Here is a 23,777-nt window from a genome sequence, read left to right on the forward strand (position 1 = left end):
ATATATGATTAGGGGATTATGTTGTTGCTTCTGTTTATAGGCCTATGTTCAGAGTATAAAAAGAACTTTAGTACAAGACATATACAAAAATGTCAAGTGAATCAAGAGATAAGAAGTGTTATTTAAACAACGAATGTGCTTACAGTACTGTGATTAGGGTTATGGAATGATTCAAGTCTCTATTTAAAGAAACAGCAGAGTCTGGGTGAGGAGGTATGACTAAACTGTGTGAAAACAATCAGGATTCACAATTTGTGCAACAGGCTGAAATAGTCAGAAAATGTTGCCCAAAACATCATCCTAATCAGATCAGTAGACCATATAATAATTTTTTGGGGGAAAGTGGATTCAGATATAAAGAATCTATTTATCTGACATCCAGGTGCAGTGATGTCAATCTCAATCTGCAACTCAACCTGCAGCTATCAATATGCTTAGTTCTATGTCAGAAGGGTTCTGTAGACACAAGGACACATGCATCAAGTGCTGCGTGCTTGTACCGGCACGTGCTTGCTACGTTTGTTGCCCAGCTTATTGTGCTGGAATCTTCACAACTTTATTGTATCTAATAGGAAATTATCCTGAATGGTCTTCCTCTACACCCTTACTTTTGCCAGTCCCCTCACCTGGAATGCATTCCTCTTTTTTCCGTCACTCCAACTTTTTTTCATCTTGGAGGGCACATTCATGTTCTTCAGTGGAACTTTCTCCAATAATAGCAGTCTTTGTTTTTTATTTGTTTTAGTTTTATTCTTGCCACCCCCCAAATAGATTTTTATAATTTTCTGTTTATCAGAGTATTTAGTTCTATCAATGATCACAAAGGAGGCCTGGGTTGTTTTTATGGGGGAGGGGTGAGTTTGAATTATGGGAAAAAGTTTGGCCAGCAGGATGGTAGAATAGGCTTCTTTCTAGGCCTGTGATACATAAAATTTATATTTTCAAACATAAGGTCTTTTTTATTATTACAGTAGCAAGTTATTTTCACTGAATGATACACTACTTCCTCTCTTTTTCATTATGATTTAACATCTTCACAACACTTAGAACTGTTCTTGGAACATAGTAAATGCTTAATAATGCTAGCTGTCCTTAATGGTTACTACTGATGCAATTCTTTCAACTAAAATTTAATGGGAACTCACTAGGCACTAAGCATGTTCTGAACACTCTAAAAAATTTCAGTTAATGACCATTGTCTTTGTTCTTGAGCAGTTCACTCTCTAATACAAATAAAATAGTAGTGACAGCAATAAAATAGGTAATGTTATTGTTGCCTGGCTAAAGTGTGCCACTGTTATACATCTTTCTTTATATTAACTTTTTGGTTGCTGAAAATAACTTTATACTATATCCACTTCACAATTGGAAAAACTGAGGCGCAGGGAAATTGAACAGAATGCCAATGCTGCAAATACAACAATTGGAAGGACCAGCATTTACATACAGGGAGTCTAGCTTCAGTGCCTATGCTTTCATCTCCCATGCCATGTTGCCCATGACAATTATGTGAGTGGAGGGAGCTGTGTAAAGAATGAGATGAAGACACTTCATTGAGCAGGTGACACTGGAACAAATTTCGATAGAGAAGTAGAAGTTTACTGGGTCTATTATAGTGTTAAGGATGTGATTTTTAATTAATAAATTCTTTCCTATGGATGTATTGATTGATTGACTGATTGATGAAGCTTATGTTAGGAAGCACTGGGCTAAGGTAGCCTAAAAGCTCTAAATTAGTGATGACCATTGGTAGTAAGAAGTAGAAATCCAGATTAAACTGAAATTAGAAAAAAATGAAGGGAGTATTTATAAAGTCATATGCAAGACTCCAAAGATATAATCCAGGACAGTTCTCATCTGCTTTCATTCTTATGAAGGTTTTTTATTTTTTCATATTGAGTAAAAAAAAACCAAAAAACACCAGTTATTCAAGGATCATGTTTTATGGGACTATTAACCGCTACAGAAAGAGTAATAAAATGAAGGCATTTTCACCATCTCAATTCTCCCTGGTAGGTACACAGAAAAACATTTTCTAGCCTCATTTTCACATTCTTAGAGCCATGTGACAGCTCTGGCTAATGAGGTGTGGGAAGAAATGGTTTAATAACTTTTAGGTCTGGCTCTTAGAAATATTGTCACTGTCTTCTAGCCCTCTTTCCCCTGGTAGCAGTGACCTGGAAGACCACATTTCATGTGGTGAAGTCACAAGCAAGAGTGTGGCCCAACCCAAATCAGGAATTTTTGATCCATAAATATATGTTATTTTGTTAAGTTACTGATATGACAGGATCAATCTGTTGCCGAATATCCTAGCCTGTCCTGATGAATAAGGCTACTCAAATAATGCACGTCTCAGAGATAAATCTTGATGGACTAACTTGTCTTGCATGCCAATCTCTGAATTAAGTAATATAGCAAAGGTTTAGAATAATCTGAATGGCCAGACCCAATTTGAAACTACCCAAATGTAAACCATATAAAATATCAGAGGAGTCACAATGCAAGGAACAGAGGTGGCAAGTGAATTAAATGTTCACTATATAGTCTACAGCCTTTACTTAACCCTGTTGGGTAACTGGTACTAAACATTTGCCAATTTCCTAGCACATTGGTAATCAGATCTATATTCACCTATATCTGAAAGGGCAGTCCTTTTCAGAATAAATCTGTTATCTATTTCCATAGCATAGATCCATTCAACATTTTAACTCAATAACCTGAGCTGAATTTTGTGCCTGAAAATTTGTTTTCTCACCCACATCTTATTTCATGCTGCTCAGTTCAGTCATCTTATCAAATACAGAAGGGCTTTATGCATATTTCTTATTTTTTACTAACATTGTCTTCTTACTTTGTTTTTATTAAATATTAATACATTTGTCTTCAGGAAAAAATTAAATTTCTTTCCTTGCAAATCCCATGAAAGTAGAAAGTTAAATTGAAGGGATCATGGTTGGTGTTGTGTTTGAGGGAATCTCATCTACATTAATCCTATTCTGGGGCCAATTTTTATTACAGAATATATATGTGCACTTAGAAGGTAGACAGGGAATATTAGAATTTAAAATGCACAAAGCAATCCAGTCCTTTTTTTGTGCTCTGGGTTGTATAGTGCAATCAGCGGGATCTTTAAAGACATCTGATTTTCCTCACTTTAAATTTCAGACTTTTTAGGAAAACTTTACTTTCACAATTGGGCACAATCTTAAAGGGTAATTCCTGCCATAGTATATATTATTCCTCTTTCCTTAAGCTGCCTTTTTCTTTGTGCTCTAACACTGTATTTGGCTTCCTTCTACAAATGGGTACTGTACTGAATGCGGTGAGTATTTTGGAGCAGTCCAAGGCAGGGGCAGCATGATGTGCCCATCTAAATGCTCAGATCCATGATATAAATTAGTTTGTAGAGATTCAGAGGACAAAATAATCTCAATTGAGAAGAATGCTATCGATAAACCTCAAGAAAGAAAAGAGATTTAAAAATGTCATAAAGAATGGATTTGTTTGTGAGTAACAATTAAAAATAAAAAGGTACTCTTATTTGAGATACTCATGCATAAGTGGAAAAACCATATGGCTGGATTGCTTTGGAAAGATGTGATCATTCAATGAAGGATTAGACTAAATTATTACTCTTGTTATTCATCATCATCCTCACTATAATGATGATCCATTGGAAGATTAACCTCAGTATTTTCTTATCAAGGTTCTCCATGACTTGTTATTAACTAACATGTATCAAATAGTAATATTTTATCAAACGTAGAAGTAAGTCTTTACATGGACTAGCATGTTTAGTATTCATAGCTGCCTGGGTCCAGCCCAGGCGGGCCAGGGGTTCCCAAAGGTGTGGTGGACGGAGACAGCTTTCAGAACTCTCTAGCTCTCTTCAGTTTCCGTGGATCTTCCTGTGCCTGTCTGAGGCCACAGAGAAAGACCCTGAGGCAAGCTGAGCCTTTATTTTTATAGTCAGAGGTAAACAAGGTCGTGGTTACCAAAGTTACACTGTTCTTGTGAGTTTCACTTGTTTTTGTTCTTGTACTTCCCTCAGCCCATTAGCTTCCCAGGTAAGATCTAGGGAGCGTCATAAGGTCAAGCCTAATTATGCTTAAGAGGACTGTGCCCTCTAAGTTGGGACTTGTTTGTGACTTTGCCAACAGGTCAGTCCAAGGCTTAACCCTATAGCGGCTCCCCACACATAACAAGCCTATGATGTATCCTATGTATGCTATGCTATGTATGTATGCATTCATGTATGCATTCAGAACACTTTCAGACCAATAAAAAGTTAGAAAATATTGCAGTAAACACCCTCATACGCATTAACTACTCCATTTATTTCTCTATATATGCTCCATATACTAAAACCATTTGAATATAGGATACATCCATGCATCACTTCCAAACATGCATCTCAAAAATAAGAATACTGAAGAATCCATCTCTCAACATCAAGGATATTCCCCTTCAAAAAAAGTCTACCACCATTCAGAAAAAGATTAACATTAATTCAACTCTATCCTATAATATTCCATTTACTTTCCATCTTCACTTAACTAAAAAAACATATGGTTTCTTGTAAAAATTCACACATTTAATTTGGCTGTGGTATTCTCTTAGTCTTCGCAGTAGACTGTCCACCATTCTATATTATCACAATATTGAATACTTTGATGACTCCAGGTCAGTTGTCCTATAAAGTATTCCACATTCTTGATTTGCTGACAATTTCATAATGATGACTTAGATCATATATGGTGCATGTCTGGGGAACGCTCAAAGCTCAAAGGCTGCTTCTGAAAATAAACTTTCTATTATTCCCTCATTGGTTCAAGCACTGTTCTCTCTTTCTTTCTCTCATTCTTCTATTATTATTCTTCAACCTGCCCTGTGCAAAGTTATCTATCTTGTACTCCAGAAACATGCATAGTCAATAGTTGTAGTATGCTATTCAAAAGCTGGAAATGGCCATCCTTCTGACATATAGAAAAAACACACACTATTTTTGGAATAATGAAAGGATGAACCTGGGATACACTGACCACACTCATAACCTATTAAATTGTGCCTTGTTGCCTATTGTTATAAACACATACTTTTATTAAGTAAATATTCTGGGGTTAATTCTGAATGTAGGTTTCTTTGTTGCCTTTTTGTATTCCTCAAAACATTTCCAACAATCATGATCATATTATACATGATATTTTTTAAAGTATCAATAAACTTAAAATAATTAGGTGCTTCTTTCAGATGAGCTTATTAGTTGGAGAATGAGTTCATGTTAAAGAGGTGAATAGTGGCAAGTAGGGTCAAGTGATTTGGCTATTGAAAGAGCTACAGATACATCAGTTTCCTTTCCACAACTCTGTTTAACTGTGCTGATACTTGACTGGGTTTCAACCATGCGCATATGCTCACTGGACCATTAGCTTGGTGTGCATTTGTCAGACTCAGCTAAAGCCTCAGCAGATAGCTTGCATGCCTCTTGACATCCATATCGAGGTCAATGTGCAGTAGGCAGCACCTGGGTGATTGACTACCTGTGGGAATTGTAAATTTTCTGCATAGGCATACCTCGAAGATATCAGAGGTTTAGTTCCAGACCACTGAAACAAAGTGATGGTACAATAAGGTGAATTGTAGTATTTTGGCTGGTGGAAGGTCTTGCTTTCAATTTGTAAAATATGCAACATCTATGAAGAGTAATAATGTGAAGCACAATAAAATGAGGTATGCCTGTCTTTCCTCTCCCCTTGGGAAAGTTGGCATTATCTGTGTTCACCTCTCTCTGCACAATAAAGGCTCTCTATCTAAATACACCTTAAAGCTGTCTTCATTTGCAAAATGTTCAAATTCTGTTTCTCTTAAATTGAGTTGTGCTCTGTTAACTCTCTAAGCCTTAATTTCCAAACTGACACACAAAACAGACAATGTGAGGAGCTTAATTCTTATAAAAAGAAACTGAGGTTGTATTTTAAAAGCTTCCCACAATTATAATTTTATAATTCTCAGCCCAGATGATGTCACCAAATTTTGTATTATATATTTAGAGATGAAATAATACCAACTCTCCATAAACTATCTTAGAAAAAAAGAAGAGGAGGAAGCATTTCTAACTCATTTTATGGGGCCAGAATAATTGAATAATTTTGATACCAAAACAAGAAAAGAACATTACAAAAGAACACAATTATAACACCAATATTTATCATTAATTTAAATGCAGAATACTTAACAAAATTATATCAAATAAAATGAACATTAAAAGGGGAAAAGTTTACACAGAAATGCAAAGCTGAGTTAATATTTGTAAGCAGACAAATATTTGTAAGTAGACAAATTTATAAGTAGAAAACTCACTGAGAGTGTCAACACACATTCATGACAAAAAAGATCTTAGCAAATATGGAATAAAAAGAAACTTCCTCAATGTTAAAGCACCTACAGCCAACATAATGTAATGGTAAAATATTGAATGTGTTTCCCCATATTTGGGGCCACAGTGAAGATATTCACTGTCATCTTGTCTTTTAAACATTTTACAAAGGGTTTATTTATAGCAAGATAAATATAAAGCATACAGATAAGGAAAAAAACAACAACATAAAATGTATTTTTAAGATAAACCTTAATAAATGTATCAAAATATTTTCACACCATAGTAAGTGTATTTGGGAAAATCACAAGACACGAAGTCATTCATCAATATAAATTTATCTCTGTAGGCTAGTAATAAAAATTGTAATATCATATTAAAACATTATATAGAAAACATAAATTACTTAGGGATAATCATAATAAAAGATGTACAGAAATTACTCATTGGAGAAATAGAAAATTTTGCTGAAAGAAACTAGAGTAGATAGGAATAAATAGAGAGATAACCCATGCTAATGCAATGGAATACTCCATATTGTTAAGATGTCAATTCTCTCCTATTTGATTTCAAGATTTAACTCAATCTCATTCAAAATTATAGCAGGATATTTTTAATAGAAATTGACAGGTTTATTTTAAAATCTATATGGACATGACAAGGCCCTAGAATTCCCAAATTAAAAAGAAGCATATAGTTGGAGGATTTACACTATCTAATTTCAAGATTCTTGTAATGCTTCAGGAGTCAAAATAATTTATTAGTAACATAGGAATAGAAAAATAGATCAATGGAACACTGGGAATTAACCCACTGTTATTTTATTTTAAAAACATACCAAGCTACTGTTACATCTCAAAGTGGCCTCGTGCACACAGAGGGCAAGGAGAGATTGATGAAGGAGGTAGGCCATTCCAGATCGGTAGCTGGCAGGTGAAATAAACAAGGAAACTTACATATGAGGCTTGCCTTTGGTGGCCTAAAGATAAGTAGATCATGTCACTAATCCACCAGAATGTTAAAAATTTATCTATAGGCTTTAACTGGGTTTAGTCCTGTATGCAACACCTTACTTTCTGAAGGCCACGTCCTTGGAACAGCTCCCACTGTGGGAACAGAAATTAGAACATGCATTCCAAAGACAAAGACGGGGGTAAGAAGCATCTGATGTCTTGGGTCTGGCTCACAGGTCAACTTTCAATGGCCTCCACCAAAACTCAAAGGTAAAAGTAAATTTTGAACATGTGGTGCCAGAATAATTCAATTTTCATATGGATGAAAAGTAAACATCAACCATTACCTCACATTATATACAAAAATTAATATGTGGTGCATCAAAGATATAAATATAAATGCTAACATTTTCAATCTTCCATAAAATAAATATGAAGCTAACTTTTAGATAAGATATAACACTGAGATATGTTTATTTTACAGGACACTGGCAAAATTGTCCTAGATTTAAATAAAATAAATTGGACTTCATTAAAATTAAGACATCAGCTTTTTAAAAGACACCATTAAAAGTGAATAGGCAAGGTACTAGAAAGTAAAATATGCATCTGTCAAAAGACTGTCATCCAGAACATATATCAAGTACTCCTACACATCCATAAAGAACAAACATGCAATAGAAATGGGCAAACTTTAAGAGACAATTCAAAGAAGAATATTATGTATTTCTAAATAAAATTGCAAAGAAGTTTGTGAAACAGTACTCAACATCAGTAGTCATCAGTGGAAACACAATGTGATTCATTGCACACCCCAAAACAGTGACTAAAGTTAAATGCCTAATGCTAACTATTCAGGAAGATGCAGAGCTTATCTAACTGTCTTAGCTCGAGTTATAGAATAGATGCAATTGCCATAATAAGGAGCCAAATATAGAAATGCTTATGGATTTGGGATTGGGAATGAGACACAAAAATAGAGAAATAGAGGGACATAAATAGTAGCATAGAACACAATTCAAGAAGACAGAGTTCAAAGAGGTCAGTCAAGACACACTTTGCTACCAGTCTCAGGAGTTCCTCTTTAGGCACACAGTGGGACCTTCAAGCAATAAATTATCACAGTGGGGTTAAAAGATTATAACTAAGAGACTAAAGTTAAAAGGAGGAAGAGAGGAAAATAGTTTAGAAAACTTTCCCAAGAAGCATAGAGTGCAGGAAAGAAGAAAATTAAAAGTGTAGCTTGAGACTATATCTAGAGAAAATCTCTCATAGAATAAAAAGGTAAAGTTTGTTTATAGATATGGGAAAAATCACTAATAGACCTAGAGTTATGAAATGTAAGAGAGAATACAGGCAGTCCTCAGGTTACGTCGGACTCGACTTACGTCGTTTGGTGGTTACGTCGCCATCTCTCATTTATTTATTAAAAAAAGTTCTGTCATTTCAATGTATGTACATATGTGCTTTATGTTTTTATTACTTACTGTATTTACCACAAGTAAAGGTCAGGAATTGTTATCATTCTTTTAATTTTTTTATACTGTTTCACTTCATCACTGCTGTGTATGTGCTCCATGTGAGTGACATAGGTGTTTATGTAGGTGGGTTCCAACTTACTGCAAAAATCGCATTACATCACACCGTAGGAATGGATCTCTGACGTAACCCACGGACCTACTGCATTGACAAATGCTGGAATAAGGCTTCAGATAATTCAGAAATAAAAAGATAGGAGCACCCAAAAAGAAGTTTTTAATTTCATATAGTGACATAGTTTAGGTGTGCTTGTAATTATTTTGCTCCTTGGGAATATCTATATATATAAAAGCCTAAGTGACCATTAAGACTGTTTGACCAGTTGCTATGATGTGCACTGACCACCAGGGGGCAGATGCTCAATGCAGGAGCTGCCCCCTTGTGGTCATTATGCTCCCACAGCCAACCCTCTGTGGCCGGCCAGCAAACCTCCTGTGGCTGGCCAACCTCCTGCGGTCCCTCCCCCCAACAGGCAGCCAACCTCCCACAGACCCTCCCCCTGGCCAGCCAGCCACCCTGATTGGCCCCCGATCACCTGCCAGGCTGAGGAACCCCACCTATGCAGAATTTGTTCACCAGGCCTCCAGTATATCTATATTTATATCCATATCCATATCTATATATTTCTCTATTAACTGTCTATCTAATCTTACCTATCTATATGCATGTTTTCTAGTTCAGCCTAGTAATAGCTATTTTTTCTGTCTGCCTATATTAAACTAGTGAACTGATGATGTGTTTTTAATAAACATGAGTGGGGTGGGAATATTAAGGAGTTGAGTGTTTAGGAGACATGAGGAAATAAATCAATGTCAACTCCAATGTGACAACCCACTCCAACACCCATGAATGACTACTCACTTATAGCCAAGAGTGCTGGAGGCAGTTTATAGGAGCTTATGAGAGCAAAAGGTACACATCTCTTTCCAACTCCACATTCAGTGATGTGGTGATTTTGGTAGCTTGTTATCTTTCAGGGTGGGATTTTTCACATCCTGGAAATTGGTAAACACCAGCTATTGTTTTTTTCTCTAAGAGCTGGTTACCAACATTCCACTGCTTCTACCCTTCTGAGCCCCATTACACACCATCTCTGCTGCACTGCACTCACAGGTGTCTAGGTTGATCTTCACCTATTATGCTGTCAGATGCAGGTATTATAAATTTCTTTTTATTTAAACCTCAGTTTTCATCACAGAACCTGACACAGCCTTTCCTTTCAGAAGGAAGCAAGGGGGGCGGGGGGGGGGGGCAGGTGAAAGAGGGAGAATGTAGAGGAGGGAGACAGAATGGAAAGAAAGTTGCAAATGGGTAAGGCTGAGTTTGAGATTGTGACGGAAAGATCTAAGGAAGTTGCTCATGTGGTAGAAGTGTGATTTCAGTTAATCAAACTAACATGTTTGCTAGATTCTCAAAAACAATGATAGCTGGGAATATGTGTGTTGGGGGGTGGGTAGAGGGAGAGGGGGCAGTGAAGATTATGATGGTCAATGAGGCAGTATGTGTTCTTCAACTTGATAAATAATAACAGGATGGGAAAGACCATTTAAACAAGTGGGATACAAATTTTCACTGTGAGGATGAGAGGAGTTAATATTCTCTCCCAAATAGCAGGCATCCTAGCTTTGCAGTTAGATGGAAGTACATGTCTGATCATTTTGCAAATGGAGATAAATTGTTTTTGGCAAGCCACTATTTTTTCTCACTTGAAGCAAAGCCATAAACAGCTTGGCTACAACTCTCCTTGAGAGACAAGAGCAGAATTCCTTATCTAGACAAACATAAAACAAGTAGGTAGAATTCCATCACTTCTCTCAGGTAGATAAAATGGTGCTTGGATTTAAATAACCAGGAGCTGGTGAGAGACAGGGTTAAGTGCTCAATAAGGCAGGTTCTGTGGGCAGATCTCGTTCTGCTCCTTATATCCTTGGACTTGTACGTGTAATTATTTGTACTTTTATCATGTGACTGAAATTAAAAATACTTTATTCATTAGGTTGTTTAGAGAATCAAATAAATGAGTAAGTAGAATATTTAGCCAGTTTATACAAAGTATTCAAAAATATGTATACTGCCAGGTATATATTAAATACTCAATTAAATGTTCATGATACTGATGATGGTGAAAATACTTGTTATGAATGTGGTTAGCTAACCAAGGGCCATACCTCTAGATCTTTCCATCTATGTTTTCTGCCCAGAGGTGCTTGTGGAAGAACGTGTATGCTTTAAGGAGGGAAGACCATGCACGTGTCATACTTATGTCAATGAGTGCTCATTCACATCTCTGTTCTGCCTTTTCAGTGATTGCTTAAAATGCACCTAGAATTTTATTCCTTCTAAGTATCTTAAGGGTTCAATCTGAGTTTAATAGGAAAATTGCCCAAATACCTCTGTATCTGCTCTTAAATGTCACTTTTAAGAAGCAAAAATATTTTCCATGGAGTGCTTACATCCCTTAGTTTCACCCCCATTTCTTGTCTAAAATATGCTTGTCTTACTAAATGTAAAAAAAAAAAGTCCCACTGCATTTATTACACATGCCGTAATACTCAAAATAATGATTATTTATGTTGCTGGCAGTGGTTGCAATCCTGAGCCACAAATCTGCACACTCCTTGCGACCAGTCCTGTGATGGCAGAACCTTTCACCTTGCCTTTACTGTTTACTCTGACCCCTGCGTTATCTTCAAAATAGAGCAACGTGCTATCTTTCCTCCAGCATGACTTGCACTGTCGAATTACCACCGCTGCGTGTCCCTTCTTTCTGAGCTGTGGTGACTATCACCATGTCGCCCACACCCGCAGCAGGAAGTCTGTTTAGTCATCCCTTCGAAGGACTGAATCATTATCCCTTTGAATGATTTCTGGTCACTCTGGGAAAATTAATTGTTATTTTCTATAATAAGAGCCCGAGTTAGCCTAGTTCTTACTGACTTCATACTCAAAAGTTACTGGTATAAATAACTATGCTTCAGAGAAGTTTTGTAGCCTTTATTCTGATTTATTCCTAAAATAGGAAAGATTTGCCTGAAATCAGAGATTATTTATGCTTTAACTGACTTATAGTAATAATAATAAAGCAATGTTCATCAACTCTGATTTCTGGTCATCTAGAAAGTCCTCGCCCGTCCCCAGCCACACATAGCTGGGGTCCCCAAGGAGATGAATAACATACTGAGAAACAAGACAATATCCTGCTGGCTCCCACTGCTACTGTTCCATAGAATTGCTGAGTGCCTGTAGGACCTCATGATGAGTAATCCCTGGCCCACCAGGTGTTACTCTTTCCTAGGACAGAGTGATGGTGAACCTATGACACGCGTGTCAGAGGTGACATGAGAACTCATTTTTTTTGGTTGATTTTTCTTTGTTAAATGTCATTTAAATATATAAAATAAATATCAAAAATATATGTCTTTGTTTTACCATGGTTGCAAATATCAAAAGATTTCTATATGTGACATGGCACCTGAGTTAAGTTAGGGTTTTTCAAAATGCTGACACGCCAAGCTCAAAAAGTTCACCATCACTGCCATAGGGTATAATATCCTGAGAAGAGAAATATTTCCTCTCTCCTCTTTGATTTCACTAAGTGAGAGTGGCTCATAAGAAATGCTGCTTATGCCCCCCCAAATATTTCAGAGATATAAGTACAATAATTTCTCCAGTTTTGTTTTTGTTGTTACTCGTCTGAAAACCTTTGTTTCACATGCCATTTAGAGATCAACTGTGCAGAGGGGTGGTCCAGGAACACAGCTCAGTGATGGACCCTGTGGGGTACATGGAATGATCAGATTGTCTCTAAGAAAATCGGGAGCCTTCATAGAAGCAGCTGTTGAAATCCCTGCAGAGGTTCCAAGGTGCATATGATTCTCACTCAGGTGTGATTCTCACTTGCTTGCCCCTCCAATTGCTCCCCCTTCCCACCTTTCAGCCCCATTACAGAATTACCGAGCACTATGTGTTTCTTACCGTTGTTTCCTTATGTAGACCCTTACGTTGTTTCCTTACTTTTTACATCTAAGGTTAGTTAATTTGGTTACTAGTCACGGGCACCAGTGAAGCAAACATCTTGAGTTCAGCCTAGTCTGGTCATGACCCATAGATTAGGTCACACTCTGTGTTCAGATGCCTTTTACGGAATATACAGCGTCCTTCAGACAGTTCCAGGGGTCCCTGATTTTTCACTGGAACCACTTTTATCTTCATGTGACAACCCCCGCTCTGGTACTGAGTAGTATTTTGTTTATTGGGGAGTATGAGTTGTTACCCATGAGATTTTAAACGAGAACTGCAAGTAGAATAAGAGCTGGGTTTGTTAGCACAGAGTCGGGCTGTTCTCATTCCCAGCAATTCACTGGGAATATTAAGAGCCATGGAAAAAGTCACAGAGGGTAAGCAATAAAAGAGAACCTTAACCTATTAATAGACATGGGTTAGTGGGAGAGGTGGTCATTCCAAGCGAAAAAATAACAATGACATTACAAATAATTTTTATTAATTCAGATTCTATTGGTGTGCTCTAGTCATCAATGATGAATTTCATATAATAGAAAGAGCAGCTTTAAATGGAAATCCAATGAGAATTAAGACAATGGTTCCCAGGAAAATAATGCTGCAACTACCCACCATTTATAAACAAGGCTCTAAAAAAGAAGGCCATCTCTCCCTATGTCATTTGGCGATTCCCTCATCTCCCCCTCCCCCCACATACCCCATCTTTTCATCCCAATTTAATACAAAATTTTCTTATCAAAGTGTTACTTTTTCACATAAAGTATATTATTTTGCTAAGGATGACACTAAAGCTTTGCTAATTTTAAATCAAAATAGCTTTACTTTAACAAGAAACTCAGGCTTATGATCTCTTTAAAAATGTTTTATGCCTTTATGTACTTTCTTCTATAACCCCGATGCTTCGGCAGAACTAAGGAAAAGCACAGTTTATTTTAATAAAATTTTGATTTAGCAGTCCAATAAGCTCACTAATAACTTGCAAGAATAAGTCATGGTTGGACTGAAACCAGCAGTATAATCAGCCTGGTGTATCCCTGGCTTCTTTATCATGGAATAGTCAGTTCATAAGGCTTGAGAGAATTGAACATTTCAAAACTAAGAAGACATTTTCTATGAAGGAACAGATTTTTTAAAACTTTATCTTTAATTTTATAATTTTTGTAAACAATATAAATAAGGCTTTCTTATAAGTAACTGGTATTATATCATCCTGACCTTAATAGAACTATGGTACAATTTTTCTCTCTTGTTATTCATTCAATTTGTGCACTCACTGTTTTATCACATAGATGAAAATGGCATATAGCGTGGGGAATTAAATAGCCTCCCAGTATACAGTTACATCTATCTATCTATTTATCTGTAATTTCTTTTATTTTAAGATGGCACTGTGAATGACAGAAATAGTTAAAAATCATTGAAATTATTTAGAATTTGTTTCTATTAAGAATCAAAGTGGAAGGGAAGGAAGCAAAGAAAACAAAGGTTGATGCCTCCAGTAAGTGGTAAAAATAAGAATCATCCTACATGCACTTAAAAATTATGTTGTGTGATTTTAACCTCCCCTCTGGGTAGAGGAAAACATACACTTAAAAGTTCCTAACCTATTCATTCACATTGGGGTTTTCTAAAATTGCTTCTACTTATTTAGAGCCTATTATGTTAGGCACTGTCCTAGATACAGTTCACCCCCTAGTAATCTTAGGTGGAGGTACTGTGATCATTTTCATTGCACTGATGGGGAAGTTGAAGTGTAAGAGCAATCAATTGCATATTTAAACAGCTTATAATGGGGAGATCAAGGATCTAAGAAAAGAGGGGGATCTTAAAACCCTACCCCTTACCAACTAATCACATTCATAAGGAGGCTAAATGACTGCATACTCCACATTTCTCTTCATCCAGCTTGTCTCTCTTTCCTTATTGTGAAATTTTAATTTTCATAAGCTTTAAGCTTCCTAAAATCAGATGCCACATCTTTAGAGGAAAGGAACCTCAATGGATATAGAACCCTCCTTGTAATCTGGCCAATGGAGCTGCTGGGTAAGTGGCAGAATTCTTCATTCACAAATAGGGACATACTGAAGGATCCTAGCTACCCACGCAAGATGCCCAGTATTGGTCTCACCAGCTCCCTTTAGGAATTCCTTACCAGAATTTCCTACAGATGAGACCCAGCAGGAAGAAACTCATTCTACAGAGAAGCATGTTTGTTTCTGGATTCTATTCCAGGCAAGCACACAAAGACCAGAATGCATTCATTTTTAAAACCCAGCACTTAGTATAGTGCCTGACAAAGAGTGAATACTCCCTAAAACAATAATTTCAACATTTGACAATATATAAACATTAATCACACTTTTCTAAGTTCTTTATGCTCATTATTTACTATTCATTGAATTCTGCTAAGGTAGCTACTAGTCTTACATTTTAAGTTTAAAAAGTGAGGCACAGAAAACAAAACATTAATGTGCTTATATTCACAATACTAGTTAGGCACTGAGATGTCTTAGGTGATTTGTCTGACTCCAAATTTCTTAAACACTAAACTGATTTGTTTTTTCTCCTATAATCCCAGCACCTAGCTCAACTCCTGGCACATAATAAGGCTCCATATTATTTTTTTGGAGTTTGGCCAAATAAGTATATAATGAGGATCAGAGAAAGCAATGACAGCCAGACATATACCATCAGAAACCCAGCTGCTACTGTCATTGGGAATTTGGGCTCCATCTTCATGACTGTTTGAGAGGTGGTGATGGCAGAACTGGAGTTGTTTCCTTTTCCAGTGCCACAATAACAACAACTTTTCTCCTCTTCCCCTCCCCTTTCATTAGCTACTTAGGAGGATTGAAATCCAGGTAAGATGTCTTGGTCTTGGTGCGCCTCAGCAGACAAGCCCTGGAATGATGTGCTCAAGGCAAAAGGTTGGAACAACAGCGAAAGGAGACATTCCCCTTCCACCCTGTGTGTCCTAGAACTAGATCTACACACTCTATTAGTAGTTAATGGGGCATTTCATGTTCTCCAATTTCTCTGTACTAATTACCTGCCTCCGGGTTATCATAGACAATTAGAAAGAACCACAGAAGCAGCATAACTCTCTCCTCTCATCATCTTGTGCAGTATCAGGGAAATTTAATTCTACCGCAAGGAGACAGTATAAGGTGGATACTACAGTCGTAGAGAATCTGAAAGTCTTTGCTTTCTTTTCCTTAATGTACTCTTATCACTCTGTCTGACAGACATATGCATTTCCAGATCACCAGTTCAAAGAAGTTTAACCAAGATGCTTAATTCTGACTGCCATGAATTTCAGGTGTCATAAAATATTTGTGAAATAAGATATGACACAGGATCAGATTTTTGCAAAATCACCTTCACCCATCATTCACAGTGGGTCTGTCCCCCCAAAAACCTTGATTTAAAAATGGTTAGAATAAAAAGCAACCTTACCTTTGGGTGCAATGGAAAAATCGTCCCTTTTTGCTACCAGCCAACATCTGGCAATTTAGTCCATAAACATCGTTTATTATACTTACCAACACTACTATAGACTTTGGTCCTCTGGCAGCCAGAAAACATGGGGTGAAAAATACAACATATGTAACTTGGAAATGCATTATTTCCTTAGCCTCAAAGTAATTGGTCCTTTGATGCTTATCCAGAAACCCACATTTGTTTCAGAGTGGATATTCCCATGAGTCCTCATGTTTAATTCCTACATAACCCTTTAAACACTCCTGGGTATTCTCTTTTCTTGCAACATCTTTTATCTCAGCCTACCTGTAACCCATTTTATCTGCCATTTCCCTAAACTTACTTAGAAAGGAGCTAGTTTAGAGTTCATACTATGCTTTAGAGCAGCCGTGGGCAAACTACGGCCCGCGGGCCGGCTCCGGCCCGTTTGAAATGAATAAAACTATTAAAAAAAATAAGACCGTACCCTTTCCATTGTGGCCCTCGAGTCAAAAAGTTTGCCCACCCTTGCTTTAGACACTCAAAGAAATTCAAAATACAGAGACATCCTAGAAACTGCCTTCCAGAATTCTACTACCTGGTTATACAACAAGGCTCATGAACATTAAACAGAAGGGCAATGATAAAACCCCTGTTGACAACTGAAAGCAAGACACTGCAATTAAACTATATCAGTGTGCTGTTAATTACTCCTTGGTGCAGGTTTGTGATTTTCTTCTACCCCTTGCTAGCTGGCTCATTCAAAATTCAGAGAAAACATCAAGGAGAGAAGCTGAATATAATTTTGCATCAAAAACACAGTCACAAAATTTTGTGACTTTTATCAATAATGAGAGCTTCACTGCTTCTCTTATTTTATTTGTGCAGCAGGTGATCATTAAAATTAAGCCTTGATCAAATAAAACTCAAAGCAATTCATTTTGGGCTACATCTCACATAGAGAAGAAATGAATAGTTGTAGGGCTCAAGCTTTGGGGATTAAAAATGTAGGAAGACTATAATAATTAAGTGGAAGCTAACCCTTGGAGAGCAATAGCCACTCACAGGCACACTGGCAAAGGTAATGAAGGAATTATAACTACCGTGAATATTCCATATTAGGCTTTAATTACCAGGACAGGAGACTGAGTCTTGATGATTTTTTAATGAAAGATAGGATGATTCCCAAATTTAGCATTTTTTATTTAAAAGCTCACTAGCCCACCAAAAAATATAAAAGTATGTGAAATATAGTTGTTAATTAGCTTGGCTATTGTAATTATTTTACTATGTGTATGTATATCAAAACACCATCTCCTGCACCTTAAGATATACAGTCTTCATTTAAAGTTTTAATAAAATAAATAACAAAAAAATGGGAAATATTTTTAAGAATAAATAAAAGCTCATTATTCCATTATAGCAACACTACTCCAAACTGCAGCAAGACCTGAACAAATACAAAGCAGGGTGAAGGTATTTAAGTTACATTTTCAAGAATAGACCTCTTCCAGATTGAATTTTATGATTTTTTTTTGGCTCCCAAGGAGAAGAAGCAGGGGTTACTGTCAAGGGAAGGAAATGTTTAGCAAGAGTTGATGAGCCCTAACTGATTTGGCTCAGTGGATAGAGTGTCAGCCGGTGGACTGAAGGGTCTCAGGTTCGATTCCAGTCAAGGGCATGTACCTTGGTTGAGAGCACATCCCCAGTAGGGGGTGTGCAGGAGGCAGCTGATTGATGTTTCTCTCTCATTGATGTTTCTAACTCTCTATTCCTCTCCCTTTCTCTCTGTAAAAAATCAATAAAATACATTTTTTTTTTAAAAAAAAAAGAGTTGATGATCTAGTCAGTATATTTGGAAAAAGCACTGCCCGGGATCTCTGCTTCTAAGCTTTTGCTCTTTCTCAGCCTTCCTCTGAAATTTGCAGGCAACACTAGATTTTAAAATTACATTAGTGTGGACTTTCATTCTTCAGGGTGAATACATTAAAGGTGGCCACTATTAAATTTTCTTTTCATATATATTGAAAGGGAAATAAATTGCCACCCTATTAGGCTTGTTTTAATGTTCTCTAAGCATATTATTTGCACATTGGATTCTAAGCCATCAATAGGCAATTTCTGGATTGATTTTTCCCCCCCACTATGAATAAGACAGTTTGGTGTATTTTTAATTATGGTGACATGAACCCTCTATGTTAAATACCCAAGAGAAGCATAAATTCATAAATTCATGTGCTAAGGGAAATGTGGGAATAACTGCTCTTTTCTTATTAATAATTTCTATTTCTATAAGAGAGACAGATTGAGGATCTTATCTGGAGGTTATACTTTTAAATAGTCAGGCGAAAGGCTGCTATAAAATAGCTTTTGAAGTTTGGATGCAATTGGAGTTCATTTGCAGCCAATTTCCATCATAATAGGATCTTAGATGTGAGCACAGGAGAAAAAGGGCTGATTCAGCCCTTGACACAATGTGGAATTGTTCTGGATGGTAATGTCTGTAGGTTTTGTCCAGACTGGTCAGGCACCAGGTCTCAAGGCTTTATTACTTTTAACTTAAAAACCTGTTTCTCAATCATAGTAATGAATAGTCTACCAAACCTCTTCTCTCTCATTAAAAAAGTGAAAAGAACACAGTAGTTTAGGAAACTAAACATGAGGGGAAATTGACACAGAGGTCCTAGCTACAGTAAAGCAATACCTGAAGTAGAACAGATGGTGTTGTTCTCCCAGCTTAGTGCTGTGTGGTGGAGTTTGAGACAACTGAGTGCTACTTAAAAGTGGAATTGAGATGAGAAGAGGAAACCTGAGGAACCTGAGTGGCTTTTATGATCTGTGTGAAGGGTCCTGAAGATATATCGGAATAATGATGAATTATGATGATACTTACCTGTCTGTGAGGCTGACCTATGGAAAAGGCCCCTTCTCTTAGAGCAGAAAGTGGAATTGCTATTGTGTTCTCTACCATTCCTTCTACACATCACAAAGACTGGACTTAGAGTTACTGTCATAAATTAATCATACTTACCTTACATTAGAAATGAAATTAATGCCAGTCATGACCAAGGTACCTTCTGTGAATATTTTTGTACCTCATTTAGTACTTGCTGATGCTACTTCCAGAAAAGAATAACTTAGCTCAATTGCTTCCATAAACTTCAACTGATTTTAAAGTCCCACATTCTCACTGCTCCAGTGAGCAGCACTGGGTAAGCTGAGAGCTCTCTGGCTCCACTATGCTATAGGGGACACAAGAAGAAGGAAGGCATAAAGGGATGAGCAAGACCTGAGCAGAGGCATCAGGAATCGTTGACCTCTCACAAACATGATAGAGGACTTCCACCATGAGCAGAAATCACAGTTAAGGTAGTTGCATTTTGAAATTCTGAGTGCAAGATCTCTTGAATACATCCTTTAAAGTGTATTGTTCTAGAATTCAGTGGAGTGTGAATATAGAAATATAGAAATGTTTTTATGGCATATGTGATGAACTCCTAAACACCTGTAATGGCCTCTAAAATGGTTCAGGGTGATTATTAAGGTAAGAGAGCCTCTGGCATGGCCAGAAAATTGGTGGGGGCTGGCCATCATTGTGATTCCATGGTTGAATATTAATTTGACATTGTTTGTCTTCAAACTCTGGAACCCTGGTAGCATACCGGAGACACATCGCTATTACTAGAAAATAAGCCCTTTGACAGCCACGACTCTGCCATCTTCCTTAGTCTCCCCTACACTAAACACAGTAATTCGTACAAAGTCAGAATTCTCTGTTGGGTATATTCATGAATGAATGAAAGATTCAATGTTAAATGTATATCACATGTGCATTCTTCCCTACAATGAGGCTCATCCATAGAAACTACATCGAGTAATTGTGTCCATTTGTAACAGTGTGTTCCTTCGATTCTGCTAACAGCTATTTGGGCAAAAACCACCAACTCATTAATATTTATTACATTCAGGCTAAAAATATACATCTGCAAGAAAAAAAGAGGTGAAACTCTTTAAATCAGAAGGGAGAAAAGTGGATAATTCAATAAATGTGATTTGTTATCTATAAATATACCTTGGGGTTGAAGTCAGTCCTAAAAGCAAAGCCAGTTTCCCAAAGTAACTGTGTATAAGGGCCTTTATTATAATACCCAAGCATTAAAAATAATCATTAAAAGATAACAAGATGAATAAAACCAAGTTTCTTTGATATTAGCTCAAGGCAAAAGACTAGGAATAGTTTAATGGAATCTATATATAAACATTTATTTATTTTTAATTTTAAGGTGAGGCCTGACAGTACCAGGAGGCATACACATGTCACAGTAGAGGATCATTCATCTGCCGACTATAACGTGTATGTCTCTAGGACTGTTTTGTTTCGTGATTTTTTTTCTTTTACTCAGAAGAAAAGGCACATTTGGGACAGAGCGTAACTGTTCCAGACAATGAAGGGACAGCCAATCCTGAGGTTAGCTCCTTCTCCCATGTGTTTCCCCGCACAGCACTCAATCTCTTTACATAAAATAAGTTACACAGATATATGAAGAAATGTAATATCACAAATTGATAATCCATATGTTTCAGTTCTGTTCTGCCTAGAGATAGGTGAATGATAGCTAGATGGTTGATGTTAAATAAATTGATGGCACCCAGTCACAAATTTTAATAGACTTACAGTCTTCACAAAACAACCAAAGGTGATTTGTGCTGTGTGGTTCTAATTTGAAGCATACTAAGTAAAAAGAAAGCTACCCCTCCTCAGCTCAGGCCTGCTTCATTGTCTCCTCCTTCTCTCCTACTTTGAATTAAATCTTAATATTTTCTGCTTTTATTCCCAAGACAATCAATTAAAAGAATGATGATAAACATAAAACACATTTATTAGTAAATCTGTTATTATTGTACTTGTTGAAGAAATCAGCCTAGAAGCATAGAGTAGTAGAAGCTATTATTTCATTACCAAGAGTGACAGACGGAGTTTTTCAGGAGAGTTCTTTGTGTATGTGTTGAGGGTGGAGGTGGTAGCAGGTATAATGGAAAATAGCTATTAGAAGATGAAAGGTTGCAGATGATTTTACCAAGTGATGAAAGGTTTTGGTTACTTTTAAAGCATGGCCCATTAAAATGAATCATTCTGATGATGAAGTAGTAGCAGCATCTTTTTAACAAAATGCATTACTTAGTGCTAAGAAAATGTACCAAATGGTAATTAGTATTTGTGATTTATTTTCAGGACCTTAAAAATGTTATTCTTTTCATTCCAGAAAACATAATCAGGAGTGAGAGTTGCAGTATCTAACAGCCAAAGGGTTTGGACATCATCCCTAGGATACCAGCCCATAGGCCTTCAGTGGAATCATAAAGATCTTCAGGTAACCAGATGACAGTGCGACCTCCCAAAACAGTAAGTCAACAACAGATATTTATTATATGACCCCAATGTGCCAGCAACTTTTCCAATAGAACAAAAAATCCACACTCATGGACCTGAAATTGTCATAGGGAAGAAAGATAAAAAACACATAGTTTGTATTTCCTCACCACCAGAAAGTAGAGCATTCCTATGAAAACTTGTATAAACCAACATGGCACAATGCGCTCTTGTATTCCTTAAAGCATTATTCACCATAGCCAAGATATGGAGACAATATTCATGTCCATCTGAATGGGCACATAACCACAAGAGAATATTATTCAGTCATAAGAAAAAGAAAATTCTGCCACTTGTGACAACATGCATGAACCTTGAAGGGATTAAGCTAAGTAAAATAAGTCAGACATTGTAAATAATCTATTTGTACAAGCTCTGGGTTCTATTAAAGTCCTCTGGAGAATGTTTGTAGTTTTGTCTTCAAAAGTAGTCAAGTTAGGTTCAGACTGGGCAGCATTCTACACATCTCACTTCAGTTCTCAAAGCCCTTGATCTGCTGATATGTAGTGATCTTATACATGTGAGTTTCAGTATTCAGATGAAGAATTTACAGATCCGTTCATAGAATTAGATATCTTCTTCTCTATTTTGCTCCCCTCCACAGTTTCCCCTCACCTTCCGGTTCATGTCACCTTCTTTCTGGGCCATACTGATGACTTGATCTCTACAGTGTTAGCCATACTACTCTGCTCCACTATTGAGGACTATCTTTGTGATGAAGCCATAGTGGGGGCAAAGGATAAATTCAATTTAACATGCTGATTACTTCTCCACACCAACCTGCCTCATTTTATTTGCTCTACTTAGTTTTTAGGTAGTCACTTTGAGTTATAATTGGCTGGAGGGCTGGGCTTTAAGGGGATTGCACTGAAATGCTAGACCTTGAACTACTAGAGTATATTTTGATAATAAAAGTAAAGGGATTATATTAAATGTCAGATAGTAATTTTCAAATATATTTTTATTGATTTTAGAGAGAGGAAAGGAGAGGGAGAGAGAGATAGAAACATCAATAATGAGAGAGAATTATCGGTCAGCTGCCTCCTGCATGCCCCCTACTGGGGATTGAGCCTACAACTCAGGCATATGCCCTGACCGGGGATTGAACAGAGGCATCCTGATTCATGGGTCAGAGTTCAACTGCTGAGCAATACTGGCCATGCTCAGATAGTAATTTTTAAAGAGAAAGGATTCAAGAGTGAGTTCATGAATTTTGGCCTCACAATTGAGCTTATGCTATTGCCATTAGCTTAAAAGTGGGATATCTCAGAAGGACTAGGTTTGGGCTAGAGATGTCAACAAGTTCAGTTTGAACAAGTTGAGCCACCTAGTCTATTACACATCCAATTAAAAATTTACATAAGAAACTTATTATACAAATCTTATTTCAGCGGGGATATCAAAACTGGTGATACTTTTGTGAATCATCCACATATAGATGATATAAAAAGGCATGGGGCTGGATGAGATCACCAAGGGAGTGGGTGTAAATAGGAAAAAGAAGAGACCAAAAGAGTCCCAAAGGACAAACCTGACTCACTGAAGAAGCAATAAAATAAAATGTGGAAATGTGCTCCAAGCAATATGCAAAAAGGAATCATGAGGTGGAATAATGAATGCAGTTTGGGGTGTCAGGGAAGTTACATACAGATAGGCACCTCTTCAAATGAGTCTAAGGGTGCGCATCAAAGTTTACCAAGGAAAGGAAGGAAGGCAGGGCGTTCCCAGGCGATAAGACTTAATGAGCAGAGAAAGATTCAACAGCATGACTGTCGTTCAGTGGTTCCAGAGGAAAAGCAAGGCAGGGAGGGTCCACGGTGTGCTGGGGAGGAGAGAATAGAATAAACCACTGCAGACTTACTCATCCTGATAAGCAAACACCTTTTATGAAGAGAGTGTGCGGTTTTGAACTATTTCTGAAGGTGCAATATTTTATTTGAGTATTTGAGTAACCCGAGAGAGAATTTAAATTTACAAAACAAATCTCAGGGGAGTT

The sequence above is a fragment of the Myotis davidii genome, unplaced genomic scaffold (assembly GCF_000327345.1).
Source record: "Myotis davidii unplaced genomic scaffold, ASM32734v1 scaffold107, whole genome shotgun sequence".
Taxonomy (NCBI): domain Eukaryota; kingdom Metazoa; phylum Chordata; class Mammalia; order Chiroptera; family Vespertilionidae; genus Myotis; species Myotis davidii.